The sequence below is a fragment of the Emys orbicularis genome, chromosome 24 (assembly GCF_028017835.1).
Source record: "Emys orbicularis isolate rEmyOrb1 chromosome 24, rEmyOrb1.hap1, whole genome shotgun sequence".
Taxonomy (NCBI): Eukaryota; Metazoa; Chordata; order Testudines; family Emydidae; genus Emys; species Emys orbicularis.
In genome coordinates, this window is record NC_088706.1 from 12,332,304 (window position 1) to 12,360,149 (window position 27,846).

Genomic DNA, 27,846 nt, shown 5'->3' on the forward strand with positions numbered 1-27,846 from the left:
ATGCTCCTCAGTCCCGACCCACAACCCCCTGCTAGCCCAGCCCTGGGCTCCCCCTACACACAGCTCTGCCAATGCTCCTCAGTCCCGACCCACAACCCCCTGCTATCCCAGCCCTGGGCTTCCCCTACACACAGCTCTGCCAATGTTCCTCAGTCCTGACCCACAACCCCCTGCTAGCCCAGCCCTGGGCTCCCCCTCCTTGAGCTCTGCTGGTGCTCCTCAGTCCCGACCCACAGCCCCCTGCTATCCCAGCCCTGGGCTCCCCCTACACACAGCTCTGCCAATGCTCCTCAGTCCCGACCCACAACCCCCTGCTAGCCCAGCCCTGGGCTCCCCCTACACACAGCTCTGCCAATGCTCCTCAGTCCCGACCCACAACCCCCTGCTATCCCAGCCCTGGGCTCCCCCTACACACAGCTCTGCCAATGCTCCTCAGTCCCGACCCACAACCCCCTGCTATCCCAGCCCTGGGCTCCCCCTACACACAGCTCTGCCAATGCTCCTCAGTCCCGACCCACAACCCCCTGCTAGCCCAGCCCTGGGCTCCCCCTACACACAGCTCTGCCAATGCTCCTCAGTCCCGACCCACAACCCCCTGCTATCCCAGCCCTGGGCTCCCCTACACACAGCTCTGCCAATGCTCCTCAGTCCCGACCCACAACCCCCTGCTATCCCAGCCCTGGGCTCTGCCTCCCTCTCAGCTCTGCCCATGTCAATGTGAAAACACTGAGACACCCCCCCCCCCCCATCGCACTGGTGACCCCACCTCCGCCTATGTCTCCAGGGCAGCTCCCGGCTCCCACCCCCGGCCCCTGCCAGCACATCCACTCTCCCATCCGGAGGCCAGGCCCGTGTCTGGGCCGCAGCTAATGCCCCCGTCTGGGAAGCGGAGGGGAATTGAACCCGGAGCTGTGGGGGGGGACGGCACAGCCTGCGCCGCCGGTGGCTGCTGCTGCTGCTGCTGAACTGCCGTGACCCTCCGGCGGCGTGTGGGCGAGAGACGCTGCCTGACTGGGGCCAGGCCGAGCGCAGCTCCAACCTGCTTCGCCAAGGAGCGGAGCCGAGACACACGGCCCCCAGCTGCTGCTTGGCATGGGCTGAGAGCGCTCCCGTTTGCTGCTGCCGGCTGTGCTGGGGGAGGGGGCTCTGCCCTCTGCCCTGCTCCACGCGGGCTAGCTGGCCAGGCCCCCTCCCCTGCCTTGTTAGCTAGCTACAGGGGAGACAGTACGGCCTAGTGGTGTGAGCACTGGACTGGGTCACAGCAGACCTGGTCTCTGCTCTGCTGCTGGCTAACCCTGGGCCACGCACGCCCGTGCCTCAGTTTCCCCCTCTGTAAAATGGGGACAAGGACACTGCCCTCCTTAGCAAAGTGCTTTGAGTTGGAGAGAGGAGAAGTGCTAGATAAGAGCCAGGTGTGTCTATCTATCCATCCTGCTATGCTCCCCTCTATCCCTATTCACACCCCTCTGCCTATTCATCCCGCTACGCATCCGTCCATCTACCCCGTATTCATGCCCAATGTCCAGACCGCATTGCAACGCCTGGGTGGGTTAATAATAATCAGAGCACCTCCTGTGCGAGGCTCTCAGCGCTTTCTCCTTCATTACCTCTCACAAGCCCTCAGGGTGGTGAGCGACTTTTATTAGACCCGTTTTGACGATGGGGAAACTGAGACCCAGAGGAGGCCATGGCCAGCCCCAGGTGACACACTGAGTCAGTGGCAGAGCCTGAGATAGATCCCAGGAGACCCAACATCCAGCCCCCCGCTCCCCACCCAAGCCAGTAGATCACACCCCTATTTCAGAGCTGAGCATAGAACCCAGGAGTCCTGATCCCTCGTCCCCAGCTCCAGCAACTCAGACACACTCCCCCTCTCAATGTGCTTAGGTTGATGGTTAGTCCAGACTTTGTTGCAACCCAGCTGCCCCATCCCAAGCCCCAGGCACCTCTTCCCTGCAGTCATGCTGGGCATCAGTCTGTGAGGTGGCAGTCAGCACTCTGGGCTTCAGGCTCCCAGCGCTCTTCCGGCCTCCCGCCGTGGGAGCTAGGCAGTGTGCAGCCCTGGACCCAGCCCTGCTCAGAGACCCAGGGATGTGGGGTAGGGGGACACAGGGTCTGAGAAGCATCCTGGAGCTATAGGCAGTGCCCTGGCGAGGGGGAGGGGGGCACAGAAACCCACCACTCGCTCTCAGTCCCAGAAGTGCGACCCTTCCCCTTTGCGCGTCGCTGAGCTGTGCTCCTTTTCCCAGGCCGGGGGGGCTCAGGTCTGGGCCAGCTCCCCTGGGCCTCGGCAGGCCTGGGTTTCATTCCCTGCTCTGCAGCAGACTTGCCGTGATGTTACCTTGGGCAGGTCATTTCTGGGCCTGCTGCGCCGCGCCCCATCTGCAAACTGCCCTACTTGGGGAGTGGGGGCGTTGGGCGAAGAAATTCACTAAAGCCTGTGTTATGCACAGACAGACACTACCGCGCTCCCAGCCTGCCCGCAGAAGGCTGATGGCTCCCACTGCATTGCTGGCTCCTTCCTGACCCCTTCCCTCCCTGCCCCAGATCGCGGGGAAGGTCTCCCCACGCCACGCACCAGCTCCGCTCCCCTTTGGAGCTTGTTCTCTGCCTGCTTTTCAGTCGCCCCGGGTCCATCCGCGTAGGGCAGGGAGTTCCCAGCACAGAGGAACCTTCTTTGGGTACAACTTTCAAAGGCCCCTAAGTCCCCTTTTCAAAAGCGGCCAGCACTGAAAACCTAAGTCCCACTGACGGCAATGAGCCAAAGGCTCCTTCGGGCTTCAGTCGCTCGCAAATGGCACTTGAGCTACTAAGTCACTTGGGCGCTCTGGTCTACATAACCCCATAGTGACCAGCTTGTGAGGCTCAGGACGCTGTGCTGAATGAATGGGCCAGTCTGTCTATTGCCCCCGTGTGAGGGTCACTACAAGGGTATATGGACCGGATCACACTCCCCAATGCCCTGATCCCCAAGGGAAGGGTCAATACAGGATATATGGACTGGATCATTCTCTGGATCCTCAGGTAAGGGACACTAGACTGGGTTGATGACTCTGCACAACACCCCGAACCCCCACAGGTAGGGCGTTCTTGGATGGTATGGACCAGATCACTCTCCTTAATATCCTCCCCTCCCCCTGCCTCTGGGAGAGGTCACACGCCATTCCCACCCAGATGGGAAGGGTTAAAGGCGGCTCTGCTGAATCCCACCGCCTGGAGCAGGCCCCAGGAGCACAGAATTGTCACCGTCACCTGCTCGCGCGCTGCTCTTCGGAGCACGGAGAACTGTGCATGGAGGGGGCTGCACATTCTCGGGGCTGTCGTCTTGCAGCCCAGGCACGGGGTGACGGTGCCACCCTCCCTCCTGCAGCTCACTGGCCTTTTGTTTCACCTTGGCTCCAAGCCAGAGGGAACTAGAGCCAGAGACCTGAGGGAGCCAGGCATAAGCAGGGCATGGGGCAGTAGCGTGGCAGAGCCAGGCAGTGGCATCTTTCTGGGCAGTAGCATGGCACAGCTGGGTAGGGGCAGGACCAGCCAGGCAGACGCATGGTGCTCTTAGGTGGAGGCTGGAGCAGGGAAGGCCAAGCACTGATATGATGGAGTAAAGAAGGCACATGTGAGCATCCACCTTCCTGAGCTTTTTGGAAATCTGGCCCCCAGGGTGGGCAAGAAGACCCCTGCCCACCCCAGAGGAGGCCAATGAGGTCTTTAGTTCACACAGGGCTTTGGATGCTAATTACCAAGCGTGATTAGTGCTAATTAGCATCCGCAGTGCTTTGCCCACCTTCACAATGCAGCCCCGTCTGGGGTGGAACACAGCCAGTGTTTAACAGCGCCCAGCAACGCCGCCCAGCACTGCAGAGCAAGGAGTGGGAATGGAGACCTGTTCCCATTGAAACAGTAAGAGCTATTGAGGGAGGCCAAACGCAGCGGTCCTCACCGGCATTTGCCCAGGACTCCCTCCCAACGCCGCTGCATGATCAGGGCCTCGGCCACATGGCTCCTGGGGGATGGGCGGGACAGTTTGCTCATGAACCTTTGCAGCCCTGGTTACCAGGATGCTTCTGCAGTGGCAGGAACAATGCTGCAGGAAGGGTTTCCAAGCCCTCTGCTCGGGGCAGGGCTGTAAGGCAGCCAGGTCTGGGGGGGAGCACCTCGCCGCAGTGCGCAGCAGTGCAGGAGGAGGAGGCAAGGACACCTATGAGAACCACAGAGGTGTCAGAGCCCGTGCAGGGCAGAGAGGACCTTAGGCAGAAAAATATATAGGGCCCGGCGGTCTGTCACCGCCGGCTCCCGAGCTGGGCTGTGGCGGGAGATGCCCCAGTGCCAGCAGAGGCTGCAGCAGGCATCTGGCCACCCCTGTGCAGCCCTGAATCAGTGGACCAGATGGGAGAGAGCCTGGGTGGGCATGACGGTGCCCAGACCCAGTTGGATGGCGGGGGCCCGGCTGAGCAGAACAGGGGCGTGTGGCTGGGTGCCCAGCGGGACACGTGGCTCCTTCGGGCAGACAGGCCCCGGTGCATCCCCGGGGCACTGATCACCCACGCCAGAGAGCAGGGCAGAGGGGAGCTGAGGGAAAAAACCTGCGCAGCTCCCGTCACGCCCCCCCCCAGTCCCATTTGGGGGGGGGGGGAGGTCAGCACTGGTGCGTCACCGTGTTTACAGGGACCTTGAAGAAGCCTGTGACGTCCGCGTAGGCCCCTGCCAGGCCGCCCTCGCCAGCTGGCCCCGCGCCACCACCACTTTTAGCTCCTGCTCGGGCTGCTCGTTAACCTTGGCGATTTAACGGGGCTGGCACCCAGCCACCGGGAGGCTAACCTTTCGCTGCATCTGGAGCCTGTTATTAGAGACGCTGCTGGGTTCACAGCTCTGCCGCGGATCCCAGAAATTAGCGTGGGAGGGAAGGGGAAAATAACCCCCTTCCCCCTCCTCTCTCGCTCCTCCCCCGCTGCCCCTCCTCCCTCTACATCCACCCTCCTCCCCCTCTCATCTGCCCCCTCCCTACTCCATCCCCCCTCCTCCCACCTGTTCTTCCCGCATCCACCCCCCTCTTCCTTCCTCTACATCCACCCACCTCCCCTTCCATCCTCCCCTTTATCTTCTGTGTAGACAAGCAGATGGGGCTATAAATAGCAGGCTATAAATAGTAGGGCCCCACAGGTAATGATGGATCAGGGGATAGGTGTGTCATAGTCTCCCTGGTGACCGGGATCTGTCATCTAAAGGGGGGGGGGGTGGTTCTGGGACCCATTTCCTGGCTCCCTCCGCAGGGACCCTGGCTCGCAGCTCAGCCCCTCCTGAGAGGCCAGGACAAGTAATCTCCACACAGCTGATTTTGGTGTTTAACTGGGGTGTCCTGAGCTTCACGCTGCACCCGGGCAAGAGGCATAAGTCCGGCTCATGCAGGGCACCTGCTTGTGCCCGCCTACAGGGTGGGCAGTGGAGCAGCCTTCTTACCCCAGAGCGCAGCCTTCCCCGCTGCGTTCCTCCTCAGCAGGGCCTGGGGTCGGGGCTGAGTGCACGGCACTTCCAGGGCAGGGACCCGCAGGTGCCCGTCTCCACAGCCCGTCCCCAGCTTCTCCACACCAGCGTGTGCCCACAGACAAACACACAGTGGGGGAGATCTGTTTCCCCTCAACCCTGGGCATCGAACACCACTGGGGTGTCAGCCCTCGCCCAGAGTCCATTGCATGGGCGCCAGCCCGGAGTATCCTGGGCGCCAGCGCTGCGAAGGAGCATGCCTGGGAGAAACCCACTATTGCCAGACCCCCAAGTGGTCAAAAGCCATGAGTTGGAGCCCCCCCTGGAGATCAATGTAGCGGGTATAATTAGGGATCTACTAGTGGTACCAGCTAGGGGAGCTCCCCGGTGGCTCCAAATCCCATGCCAGGAGGGTGTGGAGCCGTAGGACCCAGGTACTAGCCTGGATGTGTCACAGCACCCCCAGGCAGGTTACTCAGCAACATGCCCCCGGAGCGAGACAGGAACTCAGGCTCCACGTCCCAATGTCTCCTTGCCCTCCTGCCAGGACCTGGGCTGAGACCCATCAGACTCATCTCAGGCAGGCTGATGAGCGGCGGTGGGGTCTGGTCATTCCCTGCCCTGGGGCAGATGGGAGGTGAAAGGCTCTGGATCCCCTTAGCAGGCTGGCAGCCTGGTACCTACCCGTGGGGCAAACACTTAGCCCGATCCAAGGGGAAAAGGCAGCTCTTGCTGCCCCCTGGTGGCCACCACCCTTCTGGGTAAGGGGAACTAAGACATAACATAAGAACAGCCCCAGACTGGGTCAGACCAAAGGTCCATCTAGCCCAGGATCATGTCTTCTGAAAGTGGCCAGTGCCAGGTGCCCCACAGGGAATGAACAGAACAGGGAATCACCAAGTGATCCATCCCTTGTCGCCCATTCCCAGCTTCTGGCAAACAGAGGCTAGGGACACCATCCCTGTCCATCCTGGCTAATAGCCATTGATGGACCTATCCTCCATGAACTTATCTAGTGCTTTTTTGAACCCTGTTATAGTCTTGGCTTTCACAACATCCTCTGGCAAGGAGTTCCACAGGTTGACTGTGCCTTGTGTGAACTACACTGGGTTTCAAGCAGGGTCATCTCGCTGCCGACTCCTTAGCACATGGAGCGAGCGCCTTTGCGTGTGCATTTGTTGGTGGACACAGGCGTCTTTGTGGACACAGGCATCTGAGACTTGTGGATCTCTGAGTTTGTATCCGTGTCCATTGTGTTTCTGCCTCCATGTTGCAAGCTCTACCTGTGCGGCATGCAGGCATCAATGCGTTTCTCTGCATCCCTCTGCCTGCTGTGTCGTGTACCTGCCTCTGCGTGTGTTGTGTGTCCATATGGCTGTGGCTGTGTGTGTGCAGTGCTGGGCGGTGACTCAGCCGCCAGGCAGCCCCGGAATGCCCCCCCCCCCACTCCGGAGAACCCGAGGAGCCAGCCACAGGCACGTGTGTTGCAATGCGGTTTCCTTGTTCGCCCCGTCTTGGGAACGGGACGTTCTGGGGAGGATGACGAGCGAGGCCTGACCCAGACCTTGTGGGGAAGATAATCTCAGTGGCACCCTGTCCCCCGCCCCACCCCCGGCTTCTTGGAACCTGGGCTCGGCTGTTTATCAGAAGTGGGCACTGGGACAGGCTGGGCTGAGGTCCCTTCTCCAGAAGGGATGGAGTCAGCAAAGCGGGGGGGGGGGGGGAGGGGGAGGAGCTGCGGGGAATGGGATGAGGGCAGCGGTGATATGGCGCAAGGTGGGGCAGGGTCATTATCCCCGTCTCACTGAAGGGGAAACTGAGGGATGGGGAGGGTGACTCACCCACACTGCACAGTGAGTCAGAGCTGGGGATAGACTCCAGCTCCCCCCCCCCCCCAACAACTCACTGGGCCCCCCCTCTCCCACAGCAGGGGATAGAACCTAGGAGTCCTGACTCCCATCCCCCCCCCCCCCCCCCGCCAACAACGCACTGGGCCCCCACTCTCCCACAGCAGGGGATAGAACCCAGGAGTCCTGACTCCCAGCCCCCCACAACAACTCACTGCATCCCCCTTCCCACAGCAGGGGATAGAACTAGGGTGACCAGATGTCCCGATTTTATAGGGACAGTACCGATTTTTGGATCTTTTTCTTATATGGGCTCTTATTACCCCCTACCCCCTGTCCCGATTTTGCACATTTGCTGTCTGGTCACCCTAGATAGAACCCAGGAGTCCTGACTCCCATCCCCACCCACAACAACTCACTGGACCCACCCCCCCAGCAGGGCATAGAACCCAGGAGTCCTGACTCCTCACCATTCCCTCCAGCACCCTTCCAGCTCATCCATGCATCCCCAAGGTGCTTTGCAATGAGCCCTGGAGGGTGCTGCACGGACGGTCCCTGTTCCCGGTTGCGGGGGAGGGAGGCCTTGCTTGTGGCCTGGCGTGGGTTCAAGAGCCAGCCTCTCCGAGGGAGCCCCACCCTGCCACGCTCTGCATGCAGGACCAGGACAGGCCTGGGGGATGTTCCCTCATCCCCAGCCTAGCCGGAGGACGTCAGAGGAACGCTGCTGCTTTAGCCGAACCCTCTGGCCTTGGAAAACCCTGGGCTGGCGATTCACAGCTGGGAGGGGGAGGAGAGCAGGGCACGTAACACACCGACACCCCCTCACCCGGCGGCTCTGGGACCAGGAAGGCGCCCAGCTGCGGCTGGGAGCCCCGGAGGCTGGGTGGCTGCCATGGAGGGGTGAAGGCCGAGGGAGGAGAGGAATCATTTAGGACCGGTCTGGGGGGGATGGATAATTAGAACCCAGGATGAAATAAACGAGCAGAGACAGGCCCCCAACCACCCCCCTTATCACTCCGCGGCTTGAGGCTGTTTCTTTGCTCCAGCCCGGCTCTCGGGACCCATGTCCAGCTGGAGAGACCCGGGACACCAGGAGTTGCACTGGCGCTGGGGGCAGAAGAAGCTATGACCCCAGCCGCTCCCGCGGCTGGCTCCGGGGCCCCTGCGTGCAGCTCTGAGTGGCTGCGGTTGGGCCACGTAACCCAAAGCTCCTGCCATCGGGCGTGACGGGGCTGGGGGCAGCCCACAAAGTGCTGCCCTCAGCAGCATTTTCCACCCAGTCGGCACTCAGAGCCATCCCCCCTCCTCCGGAGCCAAAGCCACAAGCCATCCCAGCAGGCCAGTGCAGGGATGACACACCAGCCGGGAGGAGCGCTAGCTAGAGAGGCGGTGGCTGCGGTGGCTCCTTTTCCATCCCTCTTCTCCCACTCCTGGCCTATGCACCCCAGTCCTGCTCCGGGGGCAGGCCTGGCTCGGGTCCCCCTGCGGCACTGCCGTGGCCACAGCTCCTTGCTGCTTATCCTCAGGCTGGTGGAAAGCAGCCAGTGGAAACCACAAGACCTGTGAGCCAGCACTTAACTCACAGATCCCCATCCTCAGGAGCAGGGGAGGGGAAGGCCCTGTTAGGAGCTGGGATGCTTCGCGTCCTGGAGGTGCCTCCGTCCCTCCCAAGCAATTCCCCAGGGACACTGATCTGCACCCCCAAAAAGCTCTTCCATGCACTTTGGCCAGATCTAGACGAGGAAATTCACTGGGCAGAACCACGTCGCTCAGGGGTGTGGATTCAACCCACCTCACCCTTAGTGTCAATGGGAGAATTCAGCCATCCACTGAACCGCCGGCCCTCGGGGAGGTGGGGTAACTGCACCCACAGGAGCAGGTGGGCATCGTCTTCACCAAAGCGCTGCAGCGGCTTTTTAAGGCTGGGCGAGCCCTTTGAGAGACTGAGCAGTGAAAGAGCAGGAGTAGGGGGTGCAGAGTTTGAGGGGCATCAGCAGAGCTGTCTGGGGAGGGCCGGGCTTGAGATTGAGATTGTGGGGCACCCGCAGAGCTGGGATGGGGGTGAAGGCAGGGCCCTAATAGAAAGGGGGCTGCAAATTGGGATTGAGCGACACCGGCAGAGCTGGATGGGGGAATCCAGGGCCCTAAAAGAAGGTGGCTGCTAGTTGGGATTAAGGGCCAGCAGCAGGTTTAGTGCACAGGCCCTGCCCGCACCGGCTCCGGCCTGTGGCTGGGGCTGTGAGTTCTTGACTTTCCTAAGCACTAAAAATACCACTAAGAAAAGAGGGGGAGGAGAGCGAGACTCCATGGCAGGGAGCCAGCAGCCCTGCAGCTCATGCCCTGCCAGCACCTGTCCCCGCAGCCCCAGGGCTGATGCAGTGACAGGTGACTTTCAGGCATTTAAAGGAGCAGTGCGCTGACACGAGTGGCAAACACACTGCGGCCCCAGGACTGCTGACACCGCCGGCTGCGTCCAGGGCCTCAGCCAATCAGATACGGGCAGCTGTGCTCTGAACAGCTCTCGTGGGGGGGGCTGCTCACTGCCCAGATGCAGGATCAGAGGGTGCCCCGAGCGCCCCTTGTCACGTGGCAGGGATCGGACCCCACTGGGGCTATGGGCACTGGGGCTGAGCTATGGGGTGGTCCTTATGGGGCAAACCCTATGGGGCAGAGCCTGAGCCAGGGATGGTCCCTATGGGGCTGAGTTATGGGGTGGTACCAGCCACGGGACAGCCCAATGGGGCTGAGACAGCTATGGGGCGATCCCTATGGGGCTAGGGGATGAGCCATAAGGTGGTCCTGATAGGACTCAGGCAGCACTGGGTAGGGTGACCAGACAGCAAGTGTGAAAAATCAGGACAGAGGGTGGGGGGTAATAGGAGCCTATATAAGAAAAAGCCCCAAATATCGGGATTGTCCCTATAAAATCGGGACATCTGGTCACCCTAGCACTGGGGGGTCCCTCTGGGGCTGAGCTGGGAGTTGGTTTCTATGGGGCTGAGCAATGGCGTTGTCCTTGCTTCTTGGGGAAGGCCATGCTATCCAGGCTCATCCCTGGGCCAGTCCCGGGGACGGCTCAGCGCTTCTGGACCCTCCATTCCGAGAGCCAGGCCTGCTTTTCCTCCCTGCCCGGGTGCGGGAGGGCAACGCACGCAAGGGATCCCCGACCCGACGGCACGAGTCAACGGGACAACCCGGACTGGATTTCCTGCACAGTGGAATGGAGTCAAGTCTGAACAGCCCCTGCCAGGAACCTGCACAAGTGGGGCGTTTCTCTGGCCTCCTTGGGGGCTGCGTCTGCGGTCTGCTCCGTCCTCCCTTTCCTTTATCCGTAACCCCCGGGGCACAGTGCGGGAGGGAGGCATTTGCTCCCCCCCCCCCCCCCCCCAGCAACTGCAACACCCCCCCATGATAGCCGCCCTCACTGGGAGACAGTCAGCCTGAAAATGGCATTGATAAATACCAGGGTGTGTATGGGGATAGGCTGATGGACTGATACATTCGCTGGCATCCCAGATGCACATCTGTGCAGGCACAGGCAGCCCCACCGTCCCCTCTCTTATGCATGGACTCTCTGCATCCCAGGGTGCCGGACTAGGAGCAGGAATTTTGCCTCCACCTGCCTACCCTGTTAGCCCCAGCGGCTGCCCTCCGCTCCTTCCCAGAGGTGGCTGCATTTCAGCTTGGGCCCGGCCCGGTGATGGCTCCGTTTCTCCTCCGATCCCGCTGCGGCTGCCCAGGCTTTGCCTGCCACCCGCCCCCTTGGTGCCAGCTCAAGACAGAAAATTCATTCATCCATCCATGCATGCATGGGAGGCCTGGCTCATTCATTCACTGCTGGGCGAAGGAGGCTGGTTGCCGTGGTAACCGCTCCCTCTCCCGCTGTGCTGCTGGCAGCCCTGGGCGCACGAGGCAGTGACAGAGGCTGGTCCTGGTGCATCTCTGCCCCTGTCCTGCCCGTTTGGCCGCGCTCACCCCTCCTGGTCGCTGCTGGGTCACAGGGCGAGGGCGGCCTGGGGATCGGGTGCCTTGGGACCAGCATGGCCCTGTCTCTGTCCCTGGGAGGGGCTGTGTCCCCACACACATGCACCCCGTTCCCCTCCCCAGAGGGCCCTGTACACCCAGGTAGCTTCCAGAGTCCATGAGTGTGGGCTCGGCGTGCACAGATAGGCACAGTCAGATCTGCCCTCCCCCATCGTCCCTGCCAGCTCCCCTCCCCTCCTTAGCAAGCTGCAATGTGTAAATGGGTCTGGGGGCAGGCAGATCACCAGGACACAGCAGCACACACAGGGCTGAGGGAAGGCACCACCTTCCTGCCCCGAAGGTCATGCATGGCAGCAGGGCATGCTGGGGGCGGGCCTTTGGGTGGACTATAGCCATGAGAAGCCCATGCTTTTCCAGGGACGGTGACCGGAGTTGGGCTGCAGCCCTTCCAGTGCCAAGAGCAGGGCTCGGTCCCACCTCCACTGCAAAGCCGGGCATTACGCCCACGTGGCAAGCATGTTACCCAACACAGGCGGACTGGCAGTGTTGACAGGACCATGGGCAGCCAGGCTCCATTGTGTGCTTAACGTGCGTGGCTGCATGTGTGTTCCTGTGTGCAAGAACATGTGTCTGTTTGCATGCAGGGGCGCTGGAACAATGTGCATAGTGGGGGTGCTGAGAGCCATTAAGCCAAATTGTAAACCCGGTATATGAGGGAAACCACTTCAAGCCAGGGGGTGCTGCAGCACCTCCAGTTCCAGCACCTATGTTTGCATGTGTGTCATGTTTGAATGCCCATGCGTCTTTTTTGTGTGTGCGAGCACATGCATGTTTAATGTATGCGTGCGTGTTTCATCTATCCAGAGCTGTGCTTTGCATGCGACTGCATATTCCATTGATGCACAGCCATGTCTCATATGTGCATACACAGGTATGTTGCCTAGAGGGGTGCATGTGTTCTGTGTGTTTCACACGTGCGTGCATGTCTGCGTACCTTGGTGCTCCTTATGGATCCTGATGTGTGTGTATGTCCATGCATGTGCTGGCCACATCCATGGGAGGGTGCGTGTTGCTGGTGGGGAGGGGCAGGGAGCTCTGGGAGGCAGCGCCCTGTCCCGTGCTCCAGCCGCGCTGGGTGGGGTTCCTTTCTTGCTTATCCAACAATTTGGCAGGCTGGGGCCAGGCTGGGAGCTGCCCAGCTGGGACCAAGGGGCTGGTTGTTTGGCTCCCGCCTGCAGACTCAGCAGATAATGAGCTCAGTCTGCCCCGAGTCAGGGAGGGGAGGCTGCCTGGGACAGCGAGGACGGCCGGGGAGCCGGTGGCAGTGGAGGGGCCAGTGCCGTCATTCACCTCGGCCCCCGGTGACTGTGCCCGCCCCCTTGCCCAGGGCTGCCGGCGCTGAATTCAGTCGCTTGTCAGGCCAAACCTCAGCCAGATGGTTTCGATTATAGGCCAGGCTGGGCAGGGCAGTTTTAACTCCTTCCCGCTCGGGTTCAACAGCCGGGCATCCAGTAGCTGCTAGAGAGCAGAGGCCAGCCGTGTGGGGAGCTCTAGGGCAGAGCCAGGCAGGCTGGCCTGGCTAAATGCCATCCATGGGGCCGGGTCAGAGGCTAGGGCCAGTGAATAGTCCTGTCCCGGGCCGGGGTAAAGGAATAGCAAGCCTCAATAGGGACTGAGATCACAGTTGGCAAAGAGGTTCTGACCTGGGTGAGCTCACAGGAGCCTGAAGAAGCGTGCACAAGTGTGGGATAGAGTGCACCTGCTGTGAGCACAGGTGTGTACGCCCGGGTGGTGTGTGTTTGCGTAGGTAAGCCCGTGAGTTTGCATGTGAGCATCAAATGGGAGTGTCTGCATGGCTGTGTGTATATATGGATAGTCCGAATCCTGTATTCCTGCCGGTCATGCACATGTGGGTGCATATCTCGGTGTAGATGGGGTAGTCCATGCATGAGCCAAATTCTGCCTTCCCCAGCCTGCACACGACTCCCATTAACCCCAGGGGCCCCAGAGCGTTGCCAGCTGCATAGGAGGCTCTCTGAAGTGGGGGGGACAGTGTCTGGAGGCGTCAGGAAGGCCTGGAGCCCCCGAGTGTCCATGTGGTTTGCAGTGTGGGGGTGAGCGGAGGCTGGGAGTGGTCATGAGTCGGGTGTGGGGCTGGGCAGAGCCCTACACTCCGCAACATGACTGCTCCAGCCCCCAGATGGCTGTTCCCCCCCCCCCCCCCAGAACGCAGGGCGAGGCTCAGAGAGTGGGTATGTCTGGGGCCTGGACTCAAGTGCCACCTCTTTGGGTTGATGAGACATTTGCCTCCAGGAGCCCCTTAGGCAGCTGTAGCTCAGCCGGGCAACAGCGTCTCACTGGAGCAGGTTCTCCCATCCCAATGGATCCCACATACTGTTTGGTACCACTGCATCCACCCCCTGAAATGCGGCTACCTCTGGGGTGGGACACAGCTGCTGTTTAACAGCTGCACAGCGAAGCTATGCCATTAGGAAGTAGGATCCTGTATCCCTCTATAATCACTAGCGAGAATTGAGAGAGGCAGTAACCTGCAATGTGACCTGGGCAGCAGTGGCTAACCTCAGGAATACAGACTAACGCCTTCTCCACAAAACCTTCCTGAGTAAAGCAGGCACTGGTGCACATGCCTGTTTCTGTGCATGTGATAACTTGCATGTGTGTACTCACATGTGTGCATGCTATTTATGTACTCAAGCGTGCAGCCATGTGTATGTGTCTGCACATGCTCGTGTGTGCTCCCGGGGGCGGTGTCCATGCATGCACTCACATGCATGTGTGTGCTGTCATGTGTGCGTGTCACGGGGTTGCCCTCACATGTACCAGCCTGCGCGTCGCCTTCCCTGGGGCTTCTCAGCATGGCTGGCTCCTGCGTCTCTACAGTGCTGGGCCATGACTCATGGGCTAGCAGAGGAAGCGATGAGTCAGTCCTGGATTCCTGCCTCCCCCTACCTGCCACCCAGCCCCTTTCTGTGCATCAGCCCCTCAGGAGCTGAACATTACTCAGCCACATGGAGGCTGCGGGCCCTGAGCTCCGGGTAGCGATGTGCATCCGGCCAGGAACTGCTGCAGCGTCTGCCAGGCAAGAACCCCACCAGGACAGGCCCAGACCCCTTCCTGTGTTGGGGCAGGAGCCCCATGGCCTGGGGTTAGCACTGGGGGGTACGTCCCCATTCACAACTGTGGGCTTAGGGAGGGTGCCATCCCCCTTTCCCTGTGCCTGCAGAGCTGGCCTGGCCGACGTGGGGCGCAGCACGGGATGGGATGGATCAGAAACCAAACTGGCAGGTCAGGAGCTGCGGGACGTTATCATTGTCAGCTAGCCCCTGTGCCACGCTGCCTCTCGCCTGGCTGCTGAGTCAGGCGCACGTGAGGCTCCGAGCCCCTCGTTGCGCTGGGTACTGCCGGTGGCACAATGCATACACAATGACTCACCGCAGCCAGGGCTCCGGGGTCACCCTCTCTCGCTGTGGGTTGTGTGTTTGGGGCGGACCCAGAGCGCGTTTGTTTCCTGGAAACTCGCTGAGCCATGGGAACTCTGCTGCTGTCAGAGGGGCAGGGCGCCGTGCCCTCTGCCCAAGCCCCAGGCACCCTGGCTGCCCGCTGCAGGGTTTTCACATCCTACTTGTTAGCCAGATCCAGACAAAGGGCATTTCCAGAACCTGGAGACAGACCCTGTCACGCGGCACTGAGCCAGATTAAATATTTATATTAGGGTCGTGCCAATCCGGCTCAGGCCCCATTGTGCAGGGGGTTGTGCATGCATGTGTGTGCGCACACACACACAGTCCCAGCCCCAGACAGTGCAGAATGTAAGCAATGTTTCGGGTGGAGAAGTCATTTCATTAGCACTCAGGACACCTGGGTCCTCTGGCCCAGCTCTGAAACATTCTATGAATCTCCCCCCTTCCCCCCCGTACCTCAGTTTCCCCATCTGTCTGATGGAGGGTAATGCGTGAAACGACCAGTTGGGGCCTGGTGGCACCCAGGCGATGGCTAGTTCTATTAGTACCATCAGTGCCCCCGAAAGGTGAGCGTGCCTTTGACAGGTTAACCCTTTCACTGCCTCTTGGCTATGACTATGCTCATGCAGTGCTTTGCAGAGGTTTGCCTGCTTAAACTCCCAAGGCAGGAGGAGGCCCAGGTGCCGTGGGGGTGTCTCAGAAGGCATGTCACAGCCTGCGTCTCTCAGCGTACTTTGCAAAGAAGCAATGCCTCCATCCTCCCCAGGGAGGGACAGACACAAGAATCGTTCTCCCTGCCGCGGGAATGCAGCCACCTCCGGGTTGGGATGCAGCAGCTGTTTAACTCCACCTGCCGCCGGAATGCAGCAGCTGTTTATACAGAAATCACTCCACCTGCCCCTGGAATGCAGCCACCTCTGGGGTGGGAGGCAGCAGCTGTTTAACACACACCCCGCAGCAATGCCATGCAGTGGTTTTAGGAAAGTAGTCAAGAAAAACACCGCATCCAGTTGAAAGTGCAAGGGGGATTTTAGGCAAAGGCGGGTACCAGGGTTGGAATCTGCTCAGTGCACGGCCCCCCCGGAAAGTGCCAAGGGGTCATGGGAGACTGGAACCCGAGCTCGCTGTCACACCTCACCTAGAAGGGGCTGCCTCCCCCAGCGCTGTGACTCCGAGCCCTGCCCTGGGATGCTGACTCAGAGAGAGAAGGACACCTGCTGAAGCCCCCAGCACCACTCCCTGCAGCAAGAGGTGGTCTCTCCCGGCTCAGTGCGGAGCAGGTCCGCACCTGCTTGCCTTGAATCAGCCAGGTGCACACGCCCGAATGACGCACGCAAAGGGCAGCGGGGGTTCAGCAAACAGCCGGCGCTCGCCCAGCAGCTCCGACTTCCCCGAACTCAGCCCTGCCACCGCAGCTGGCCAGCAGCTGCTCCGTGCAGCTCGCCGAGGTGTTGCTGATGGTTTGAAGAACTGGAGGCTATTCTGACTCAGCGCGGTGGCCATCGTTCCCAGGCCCTGCTTGCCAGAGTCACTTTCACAATGACTGGGACAGTCACGGCGGCCCTCTTCCTGCCACTTCTTTCTGCTGCTCTTGCTCTTTCTGCCTGTGTGACCCTGCACTCACCCGGGCACCATCCCCTCCCGCTGGCCGCACAGTCCCCAGCTTCACCCTGGGACCTGGGGAGGGAAACACCAGCCTGCAGTCGGTCCGGTCTGATTTGCCTCCCAGTCGCCCCAAGCTGAGAGCAGGGCCCCCTTGTGCCATGGCTGCAGACACACGCTGGGAGGCAACCTCTGTCCCTGGGAGCTCGCAGGCGAAATGGACAAGACAAAAGAAGCATTGTGATCTCTGGTTCACAGCAGGGGGGCGGAGGAAAGGAAAGAGTCAGTGACCTGCCCAGGGTTGCACAGCCAGGCTGTGGCAGGGCTGGGACTCAACCCAACTCTCCTGAGTCCCAGCCCAGTGCCTTATCCATACCGCCTGTGTTTCCTGCGTGAGTGAGCAAGGCGCAGGAGCCTGAGGTTAAGTCTACACTGCATACTACGCCCGGGCTCTGACTCAGGGGTGAGGCCAAGCCCCCTCTCGTCCACACACAAATCAGTCTGACTGGGGTCAGCAAGCCTGCTGCGGCGTGGGTGTGGATCAGAGCCCGAGTCCCACAGAGAGTCAGGGCCAAGCCCTGTTGATTTGCAGCGTGGCTGCAGCTCAAGCCGGGGACCTGGGTCAGAAGGGCTGCGCAGTGCAGTGTGGACGCGTTAGCGCGGCTGAGACCCTGGTCCAGCCACTGCCAGCCCAGGTTTACTATGCAGTGTGGACGGCCCCTAAGGGCTTCAAGTTCCCCCCGCCAGGTCTCCAAGCCTGCAGGCCGACGGCTCCCATCCCCTGGACATCAAAACCCACCCGATCGGTTTGCCGTAGCCAAGGGCAGCATGGCCCAGTGGTGACTATTCCCAGCTCTGTCACCGACTCCCTGTATGAGCAGGGACCAGTCGTGTCCCCTGCTGCCCTTTGTCCATCTTCTCTGTCTGGGACGCTCTGTGTGTCTGTGCAGCACCCGGGCAACGGGCCCTGATCCAGCGTGGGCCCTATGGGGACCTACTGAAGTTCAGGGGACCCGAACCCTCAGCAGGTTACATGGGCACCGCTCCCATGGACGGCTGCTGCCGCATTGCCCTGCTGCACTCTGCCAGCTGCTCCAGCCCTGAGCCTGAGGCCCGCTCCCCGGCTGGCACAGACGCAGGTTAGATTTGGTGCTCTCCGGCCTGGCCCAGCCCCTGGAGCTGCCCCCAGGAGTGGGGCGAAGCGGGCGCAGGGGATTGGAGGACGATTTCAGCCCAAAGGAACAAGGGACTGATCGTGCTACACGTGCACACCCAGAGCTCGACCTGGCCCGCAGGCCCCCTGCTATTCCATGCACGGGGGCCCCCGTCTCTGAGTGATGCTGCCCTTCGGCCCCAACCTTCAGCACCTCCCCCCGAAATTCTCCTGCAAAGGTGAGGCTGAGCAGCCCGTTCCCTGGCTGGGAGAACAGGGGGAGCGTTGATGACAAGCCGCTGTGAGCAGCAGAGGCTGGTTTGAGACCTGCAGGGTGAGTCACCGCACACTCAGGTTGGGGGGGTGGGGGGGATCCAAGAATGAGTCATCTGTACAATAAACAAACATTTGATCTCATCGGAAGCTCCATCTCCTGCCCTCCCGCCCCCCCCCCCCCCCCCCCCGGGGAACTGACACGTTAGCCAGAGAGGAGTGAACGCTCTGCACATATGTGTGAACCTGGAAACACACGTGTGTGCATAAAGAGATGCATTCACATGCATGTGTACATGGAGACGCACATGCATGAACACGGGTACAGAGACACGCATGCACACACAGATGTGTACACAGTCACAGACATACATTATTCCTATAATATAATCATCATCATCATGTTTATTACGGCAGGGCTAAGGACCAACCCAGAACAGGGCCCTGACGCACTAGGAGATGGACAAACACAAAATAGCAGAGAGTCTCTGCCCCAAAGAATTTCCAGCCCAGACAGACACCGGGTGGGGAAGAGGTAGAACGCACCAGCCCAACGAACCATGTGATGGCAGCAAATGGCACCTTAGTGCCACAGTTTTTTGGAGGGGATGGGGAGGGGGCGCGGGGAAGAAGGCCAGGGTGGAATGACACCGAGGTGAAGCAACTGAGGGATGGGGAGGGAGAGGGTTGGAGCACACAGCCAACCATGCAGGGCAGAGAAACTCCAGGCAAAACTGCTGAGACTTCTTTGCATGGCCAGAGGTCCCAGCTTTGGCAGGCCAGGGGTCTGCCTTACACGGGTCTGCTGTGTCTGGGGGGCTGCTGGGACGAGGGGTGGCCTAGCTGGATCCCAGTGTACCCCCTCCTCCCTAGTGCGGCACTCCCTGGTTTGGCTCTTTCTGCAGCTGCTTCTAGGTGTCCTGTCATGGGGACGGTACATGTACATTGAGACACATGCATCCCCGTGCAGGGGTGCATGGAGACACGTGCAAACATCCGTGCATGCACACACATGAACAAGGGCACACGCATGTACAAGGAGACACACCAGCACTCAGGCACGCACGTCACCCACGTGTACACAGAAACACCCACCTAGCTGCAGACACCCGCAATCCCAGAGAACTAGCAGGGCCCCACCTATGCCTTAGAACGACGGCTGCAGGCAGAGACCCCGAGTGCGAGCTAATCTACTCGGCTGCCGGCTTCAGACCATTGCCAGCCAGGATCCCCCAAAGGGACAGACACGTTCTCCCACAATGCACTGCAAAAGCACCCCTATGGCAGCGGCCGCTGGGGGGATGTGTCCCCAGAAGTCTTAGCGCCACCCACGAGAGAGTAGAGCACCAGGGTGTTGCAGCATCCCACCCAGCCCCATTGTCCCCCCTGCAGCGTGACTGCGGCCCCTCGTAGAGGCAAGAGGGTGGGTCCCTCCAGCCCATCCAGAGCAGATGCACCCTTCCTGGCCACGACCCCAACCTGGCTGGGCACTGCTGGCATCTGACTCTCAGCGCCGCCCCACCGTGATAGATGGAACCACAAAGTGCCTGCTGTGATTCCTGCCGGTTGCGCTGGTTGGACCCTGCAGCCCACATCCCAGGGCCCTGCACCTCTCTGGACACTGATCAAATGGAGAATACTGCCCCACCCCGCCGCCCCGGGAAGCCCTACTTCAGGGGGCTCAGTTGCAGCTGCGCAGACTTGCAAATACGTTCCCTCGCTACACCCCCCCCGGGTCCCTGCACCCTCGCCCCGCTGGGCAGGTACTGGGCCATCACGTCACGCACCCGGGCAGCTGGCCATGCACACAACTGGCCAGCCCCGTGGGGAGGAAATGCACCGTGGGCGCCGCAACACAGATGTGAACACGTGTGACACCTGTCCCTGTTCTGTGCAGCCTGGATCCCCCGCACGCGCCACGCTAGGGACATGCCCACCCGGGCGCCGAGCGTCATTCTGAACCCACTCGCACACTGCAGGGATGAAAGCTTGACTCATCCTGGGCCCTGCTGCGGAGAGGCTGAACCGAGCTGTGCATGCGTATGGCACAGGGGGTGCGGGAGGCGCGGAGAGGGGCTCCAGGCCTGGACGGGGTAGGGAAGGTCCTATCCCAGCTGCGGAAATGCCAAGCTCAGTGCACAGGATTGCGGGGCTCTGAGTACAGGGTGTTGACACCCCTGGAGCAGGGGGAACCCCTGGATTTCCCCCCACAGCCAGTGGGGCAGGCAGCAACCTGCCCCCAGACACAGCCCCACAGCTGGAGGGCACACGGCTGGGAGTACAGCCCGCAGCCGTCCCGCTCCCAGGGGCCACTCCTCGGGGAAGTGCTGGGTGGAGAGACCTGTTCATTGGGCCCAGGGGGAAAGCTTCCAGCCCGAAGATGTTCCCCCCATGCAGAGGGGTGAAACCCAGCGACTTCGACAGGGAGCTCCCAGGGGCAGGGAGGGACCATCTGTGTGCTGCGTTTGTGCAGTGCCTGGCGCGGCCTGACAGGGGCTCCTAGGTGTTGCCACCATACAGACAACAGGGGCTCCCATGTAGACCTACCCAGCGAGCTGTCATCTAGCTAGCGTGGGTACAGACTCCTCCCTCCCGGGCCTCCCCGGACCCTGGTCCTTGCACTGACGTCCATGCGGCTGCTCCCTCCTTGCTGTCAGAGCCCACTAGATCAAAGCTAGTTTGAGTACGTCTACACGGGCTGCAAACACCCCTCCCACGGCAGGGTAGATGTATCCAGAGAAGGGAAAGGCCCTGTATCCCATTCCCTGCCCCCCTGAGCCAGCCAGTTCCCCTGCCCTGGGGCCTGAGCGGAGCCAGCACCCCCTAGAGGAGGCAGCGAGGAGATGAGCCCCCTTCTCCCCCAAAAAGGCCAGGGTGTTACAGAGAGGGAGGGCAGCGGGGTGCAGGCAGGGGCTGGTTGGGAGGCCAGCAGCTGCGTTTGGACTGAGATGGCTGGGGGAGGTGGCAGTTTCCAAAGGAAGGGACGTGAGTGTTATTCCCTGGAGTCCAGCACTTTGCCCGGTCTGGTGGGTGAGCCCATCTGGGAGAAGACAGACCCCTGAGCCCGGAGCTAGGACCCACTCCCCTAATAGGGTGACCAGACAGCAAATGTGAAAAATCGGGACGGGGTGGGGGGGTAATACGAGCCTATATAAGAAAAAGACCCAACGATCGGGACTGTCCCTATAAAATCGAGACATCTGGTCACCCTATAACCTGGCATTGCCAAGCAGCTCCACCGCCCTGTGAGGCTCGGGGGGGTGGGGCGCTGGACTCTGAGCTGCCACCACCGGAAGAATGATTGGATTTTCTGCTCCAAGATTTTGCTTCAAACAAGAACAGCTGCAAACTCCACCCCTCCAGCTCAGCCCTGGGACACCACCCCCTTCCCCAGTCATTCCTTCCTGCAGGGGTAAAGGAACCAAATCCTGCCCATCCCTGGCTTTTTAACTTTGACAAGGAACAAAAGGAATCCTGCCTGTGGCCTTGGTCCATTACCAGATGGCAGTGGTAGAATTGTCAATAATTAGGCAGAAGAGGCAGGAGTGCTCAGTAAATATTTCTGTTCTGTATTTGGGAAAACGATCTTGTTCTATCACAAAGAAGATGAAATACTTTCCCTTCCAACAGTAACTCAGGAGGATGCTAAACACCAGCTGCTAAAGTTACACATTTCTAAATCAGCGGGTCCAGATCATTTGCATCTAAGAGTTTTAAAAGAGCAGGCCGAGGAGCTCACCGCGCCATAAGTCGTGGAACACTGGGGAAATTCCAGAGGACTGGGAGAAAGCTAACCTTGTGCCACTGTTTAAAAAGGGTAAATGGGACAACTGGGTAATTATAGACTTGACTTCGATCCCAGGCAACGACTGATAGTGGATTCAATTAATAAAGATTTTAAAAGGAGGCGAATACAATTAATACCAATCAACGTGGGTTTATGGAAAATAGATCATGTCAAACTAACTTGATTGCTTTTAAAATAAGATTCCAAGTCTGATTGATAAAGGTCAGGGCGTCAGTGTAATCGGCTTAGACTTCTGTAAGACATTTGAGTCCGTACTGCAAGACATTTTGATTAAGAAACTACACAGTCAACAAGGTACACCTGAAAAGGCTTCAGAACTGGCACACGTTAACTGGATTAAAAACTGGCCAACTGATAGGTCTCAAAGTGTAATTGTAAACAGGGAATCATCGCCAAGCTGGTGTGTTTCAAGCAGGGTCCTACAGGGATTGGTTCTTGGCCCCAGGCTGTTTAACACTTTTATCAATTACCCAGAAGAAAACATAAAGTCATCGCTGACCACGTTTGCAGATGACGCACAGCGATCTGGATCACTTGGTAAGCTGGGACCAAGCAAAGAATGGGCATTTCAATACGGCCGCATGGCAAGTTACGTGTCTAGGAACAAAGAACGTGGGCCATACTTACAGGATGGGGGACTCTATCCTAGGACCCAGCGAATCCGAAAGAGACTTGAGGTCATGGCGGGGGAATCCGCTGAGCAGGAGCTCCCAGTACGACGGTACGGCAAACAGAGCAAACATCACCCTGGGATGGACCAGTGGGAATCTCAGGCAGGAAGAGGATAACCTCTGGATCTGGCACCGAGGCTGGACTACCGGATCCAGTTCTGGCGCCCACAGCGCAAGAGGGAGGTGGATCCAATGGAGCCGGTTCAGAGAAGGGCCACAAGCAGGACTACGGGGTTAGAAAACCTGCCGCACAACGAGAGACTCCAGGAGCTGAGTCCGTGGAGCTGAACAAAGGGGTGAGGTGGCAAAGTTCTCCCCCATGGTGCCGCCTGATAGCCCAACATGGCCCGACTTGCCCTGCCACAGGGTCTCCGGCGCTCAGGTGCACCTCACACAGGGTCCCAGGCTATGCAGCTAAGACGCTCTCCAGTTCCACCCCTTCCCAGGAGAGGAGGAAGTGCCAAGGCAAAAGGGGATCCCCCAGCCAACCTCCAGTGGGACCCTCCCCTCCGTTCCCTTCCCTTCCCTTCAGGAACCATCTTCCCATGTCCAGTCAGTCCGTGCCTCCCGACCCCCAGTTTGAAAACCCCTGGTCTAGCGAGAACCAGTGCCTGGATGGACTAGAAAGAAGGGGCATATTTCTAACGCCGAGGGTAATTCACCATTGGGACGACTTACCAGGGGCTGCAGTGGATTTGCCATCACTGGCCATTTTAAAATCAAGATTGGAGGTTTTAGCTGAGGGAAGCGCCATGCCCTGTGTTATACAGGGTGTGTGTGTGTGGGGGTCAGACTTGATGACCTCAGTTGTCCTTTCTGGCCTTGGGAAGGAGAACTCGGGTGCTGTCTGAACACAGGCCGCTGTGTGTTACTGAGCATGTGAGCGTCTGTGGGTGTCCCCACCCCTGGCCCAAGCCAAAATGTCAGAAATAGTTTGTGGTGATGCTGGGAAGAAGGGTCGGTCCTTTTTTCTTTTTTTTTCAGTCTGTTTTGGTTTGTGGCTTGGCTGCAGTTCTGAGGGGTCACCGGATCCAAGTGACTGAGCCGGGTGTGTGCGTGGGACTGGGTGTGTGCGAAGGAGCATGTGGTGTCTGAGTGTATGGCTGGGCGTGCTTGGGAAGGCTGTAAAAGTGGCTAACGGGGAGCGGAGCATGGAACAGCCCTTCCAGGAGCCAGGCACCAGAGAGGCTGCTGGGAAAATCCCCAGCAACTCACGCATTGCAGCCCAGGCCCTCTGAAGGGATGCCCATCACCACGGCATCCAGGCAGCACCTACAGTATAGAGGACCACGTTGCTTCTGCCCAACAAAGGACTGGAGTTCCCTCCCCCCTTTCCTGCCGCTTTCCCAGCGGGATCGATAGAGCGAGGAAAAAGGGAAAAGAACGAGGAAAACCTGCCTGATCCTTTTGGGGAGGGAGGAGGGATCTGACCCAAACCCATTTGCTCCTTCCTGGTACTGAGGTTCCCTCGGATGGGGAGAGGAGAGTGGAGAACTATGGGAGAAGATGCAGGGAAGCCAGCCAGGCTAAGAAATCACATCTGTCTCTCCCTTTCTGCTAAAGAAAAACACACACTCCCCAAATGTCCTTCCTCCTCTCCAGCGGGGTGGATCCAGATTCACTCCTGACCTTTCATGGCCACTCAAACGCCGTCCATTCCAGACCATCCCTCCAATGGGCTGGCCTGACTGTCATTCACGGTGCTGTATCTCTGCCCAGGCGGCAGGTGGGGCATTGGCGTGTCAAGACAGTCCCTGCCCCAAAGAGCTTCCAATCAAGGCATTTTACAGATGGGGAAACCGAGGCACAAAGCAGTGAAATGCCTTGCCCAAGGAGAGAGCCAGGAATAGACCCCCAATTGCCTGACGGCCCAGCCTGTTCTTGCCTGCCCCACCTTGGGAGAGTCCTTGATCAAACCCTGGATAATAGGGACACCGCTGCTGAGGTTTTCCCATAAACACCTGATAAGGACCCTTCCCACCTCTGCATTAGGAGTCAGTGGAGGTTAGCAGATAAGCACAGGGAGACGGACAAAGTCTTGCCCTGGATTCTGTTAAGCAACAGGGAACAGGCTGCATGGGAGGTGGGGGGTTAATGGCAGCGGCACTGGGGCATGCATTAGAAATGGCATTCTGTCATACATTTCTAGAGCAGAGGAGTGTGGCTTAGTGGTTGGAGCAATGGCCAGGACTCCTGGGTTCTATTCCCAACTCTCCAGGGGACTGAGGTCTGATGGTTAGAGCAGGGAGCCAGGACTCCTGGGTTCTGTGCCCAGATCTGGGAAGAAAGTGATGTCTAGTGATTAGAGCTGGGAGTCAGGACTCCTGGGTTCTATTTGCAGCGCTGCCATCAAATGGCTGAGTGACCTTCGGTGAGTCATGTCTCTCCATGACTCAGTTTCCCCATCTGTCAAACAAGGACAATGACACTGAGCCACCTCACAGGGGGCCGGGAAGCTCCATTGGTTAATACTGGTGAGGTGTTTTGAGATAGGCTGATAAGAGATGCCAGAGAAGGGGCAAGGGAGGGATGGTGGTTTTTTGGGGCGGGGGGGGGGGAATGTGGTCAGCAAGATGATGCTACAACAGTTGTGGGGCGGGGTGGGGAAGTCACTTAGGTTAATAAAATGATGGAGGATGTTTGTTACATTAGCACCTACAGTCTGAATAGACAAAGGGTAGGGGGGAAACTGAGGCACAGAGAGGGGCAGGGTTATACAATAGGGAGTGGCAGAGCCAGAGAGAACCCAGGTCTCCCAGGGCAGTGCCCTATCTGTATGATGACATCCAATTCGGCTCCCACTGACACCTGTGCAGTGACTGGGACGAACTCAGGGCTTGGATCTCGGCAGCTCAGATTCCCCTGCCACTGAGCACGTAACCTCAGAGCCGTGCAGCAGGCCAGAGGCAGGCGGATGCCCTGCCTGGAAGGGTTCACTCACCCATCAAACACCTGGGCTGGCCAGGGATGCTCTGACTCATCTGAGCAGCTGTCATCTCTCCAGGCAGTTTCCTTCCGGGGCCTTTAAATAGCAAGCGTTGCTGTGGGGAGAAATTGACGTTAGAATAGCGAGCACCCTGCGAACCTGCGTCCCTCTTCCCATGCACGCCGCACCCCACAAGTCCAGCTTTCCCCTGGCTGAGCTAAAGGAACAGCTCCATTGACCGGTGGTGGTAGTAGGCTATTATCCCCTATGTGGTGCTTTTCCAAGCACACCCCTGCTCTCATGAGCCAGAGGCTGCCGGGAGACTCAGCCTGCTGCGGTAGAGGGAACCTGAGGGGTCAGAGATCCCCACACGCTCCAGGGCCCCTTTCGTGCAGCTAATGTGGGGCTCGGGCTGGCAAAGGGGAAGGAAGGAGGGTTCACGCCTTTTAAATTAAAGCGCTGGTTGCTATAGAGATTGGGCAAACTGTTTGGGCTGAGTCATGGAAACGGTCCTGTTGTGTGCGTCTTCAGGAGGGGCACTCCAGCTGTGCCGGGGGAGGGGGAGCAGCGATCCAGCTGTGCCAGGGAGGGGGAAGGGCGAGCAGGAATTCAGCTGTGCCAGGCGGCTCCTGTTATTGCCTCAGGGCTAGAAAGGGCCCCCCAGGAAGCTGCCCAGCCCAACAGGCTGAGCTCTTGGCATGTTGCAGCAAGGCCTCTTGGGCAATTTCCATCCCACCCCCATCACAATGCAGCTGCCTCTAGCCTAGGACCCAGCAGCTGTTTAAGAACCTCACAAGAACGCAAGGCAATAGCTCCAGGTAGCGGGGGGGGGGGTCGGGGGCACAGGGGCCTTCTCAGCTGCCATGGAAGCCACACATCACTTCACAGCAACAGCAGGAAAAGAGCTCAGACCCTCCTGCTCCCAGAGCCCCTGGAACATCTGAGCTAAAGGAGAATCCCCATCAACAGTGTGCAGTATAGGGCTAATGACACACAACACTGTCGTTCTCATTCCAAGCAGCAGAGGGTGTGCATATACCCTCCCCCCTTAGCCGGCTCATTGCAATACCATCTTCGGGGGAGGGGGTCTCTGAGCTTGGCAGAATATAGTTACCAGGGGCCTGATTCATAGTTGTCCTGAAACACCCTTTACTCCAGCTGGGGTGGTACAAAGGGGTAATAAAGATCCCCTCCACCCTAGGAATACCCCAAGCACAGAGAACCCCTATACCTCGGTCCACTGTGGGGCATGCCAGGGCACAGACTGGCACACTCCCCACCCTATGAAGACATGGCCCTTCTCAGCCTCATCGGGACCTTGGCTTTATCAGCTGGCCACAATCTTTGCACCTTTTCAAATCCAGCTGCTTCGTGGGCTGGGCGGGTCCGGGGAGTGACAGGGTGTTAAAAACCAAAGTCCTGAGCCATAAAGATTATACAGCCCTGACTCTTCCAGGTGCTTTTCCCCTGGGCAGACCCCAACTCAGGCCAGGACAGCCTGCTTCCCTACGTTCCTCCTCAAAGTTTCACCCGGAGAATTCCCTTCTGACCCCACATGCTCCAGTTGCTGCAGCTATGTGAAAGGGCCCGAACCCCTTGCCATTTACACCAGCATAAATCTGGAGCAGGCATGCCATTGGGCAGCTGGAGGAACACACAAATGGGGGTGACCGAGAGAATCTCCCCCCCACACACACATCCAACAACATTTAGAGAGAGTTTATGAGCCATAACACGGGGCCATGCAAAGAGCGGCCCAGGATGGACTGGGACAACGGAGCCCTGTTGGTGCCCCAAGCGGCGTCTGGTGGCACAGGGATTCAGAAATCCAGAGCAGCACCAGAGAGGTCACTTGTGGCTTCCACTGGTGCCCAGGAGGTGAGAATCCATCCAGGATCTGGGGGTCCCAGCTGGAGAGAAGGTTCCGTGACGTTATTTATTAAGGATTAGTGCAAAATTTCAAAGTGCAGATCTTTGCATCTGGACTGAGAAATGTCCAGAAATGCCCCAGTTCTGGGGGAATTCAGCTTGGGGGCGGAGGGGAAATCAGATTCATCTCTAGCTAATATTAGTAGTTAGTTACATTATTAGCTATTAATTATCGGGTCAAGCTCATCTCCGCCTGTTGTTCACAGTTCTTAATATTATTAACCTTAATTAGCCATTATGGGCTCAGGCACATCTGTGGCTATTGTTAATTGTTAGGGATAATAATTATTATTAGCCAGCAGTCCCTGGAACTGAATGAGGGCAGAAAACAACGACAAAGCCGGCCAGAAGGAAAACCTGCAGCTACGACAAGAGAAAGGGGCCTGATCTCCCCGTCCGAGGCAGCAGCACAGGGGACATGGGCTGAATGAATAATACGGCAGGTTGGGCTGGTATCTGGACAAAAGCAGAGATTCCAGACAAAGGAAATAAGACTTGGACTTTGCCGAGAGCGGTGGCTCCATCCTTGGGGGCTGCCGGGCTCCCTGGCAGGAGCCAGTGTCTGTCCGGTCGCTTTGCTGGGGATTTAAATCAGGGATTTGGGGCCTTCTGGGTTCAGACTCTTCCTCTCCCGCCGCCCCCACCAAAATAAATTTCCCATGTGCTTCTTTTTCCTGAAGGAGTGGCGCC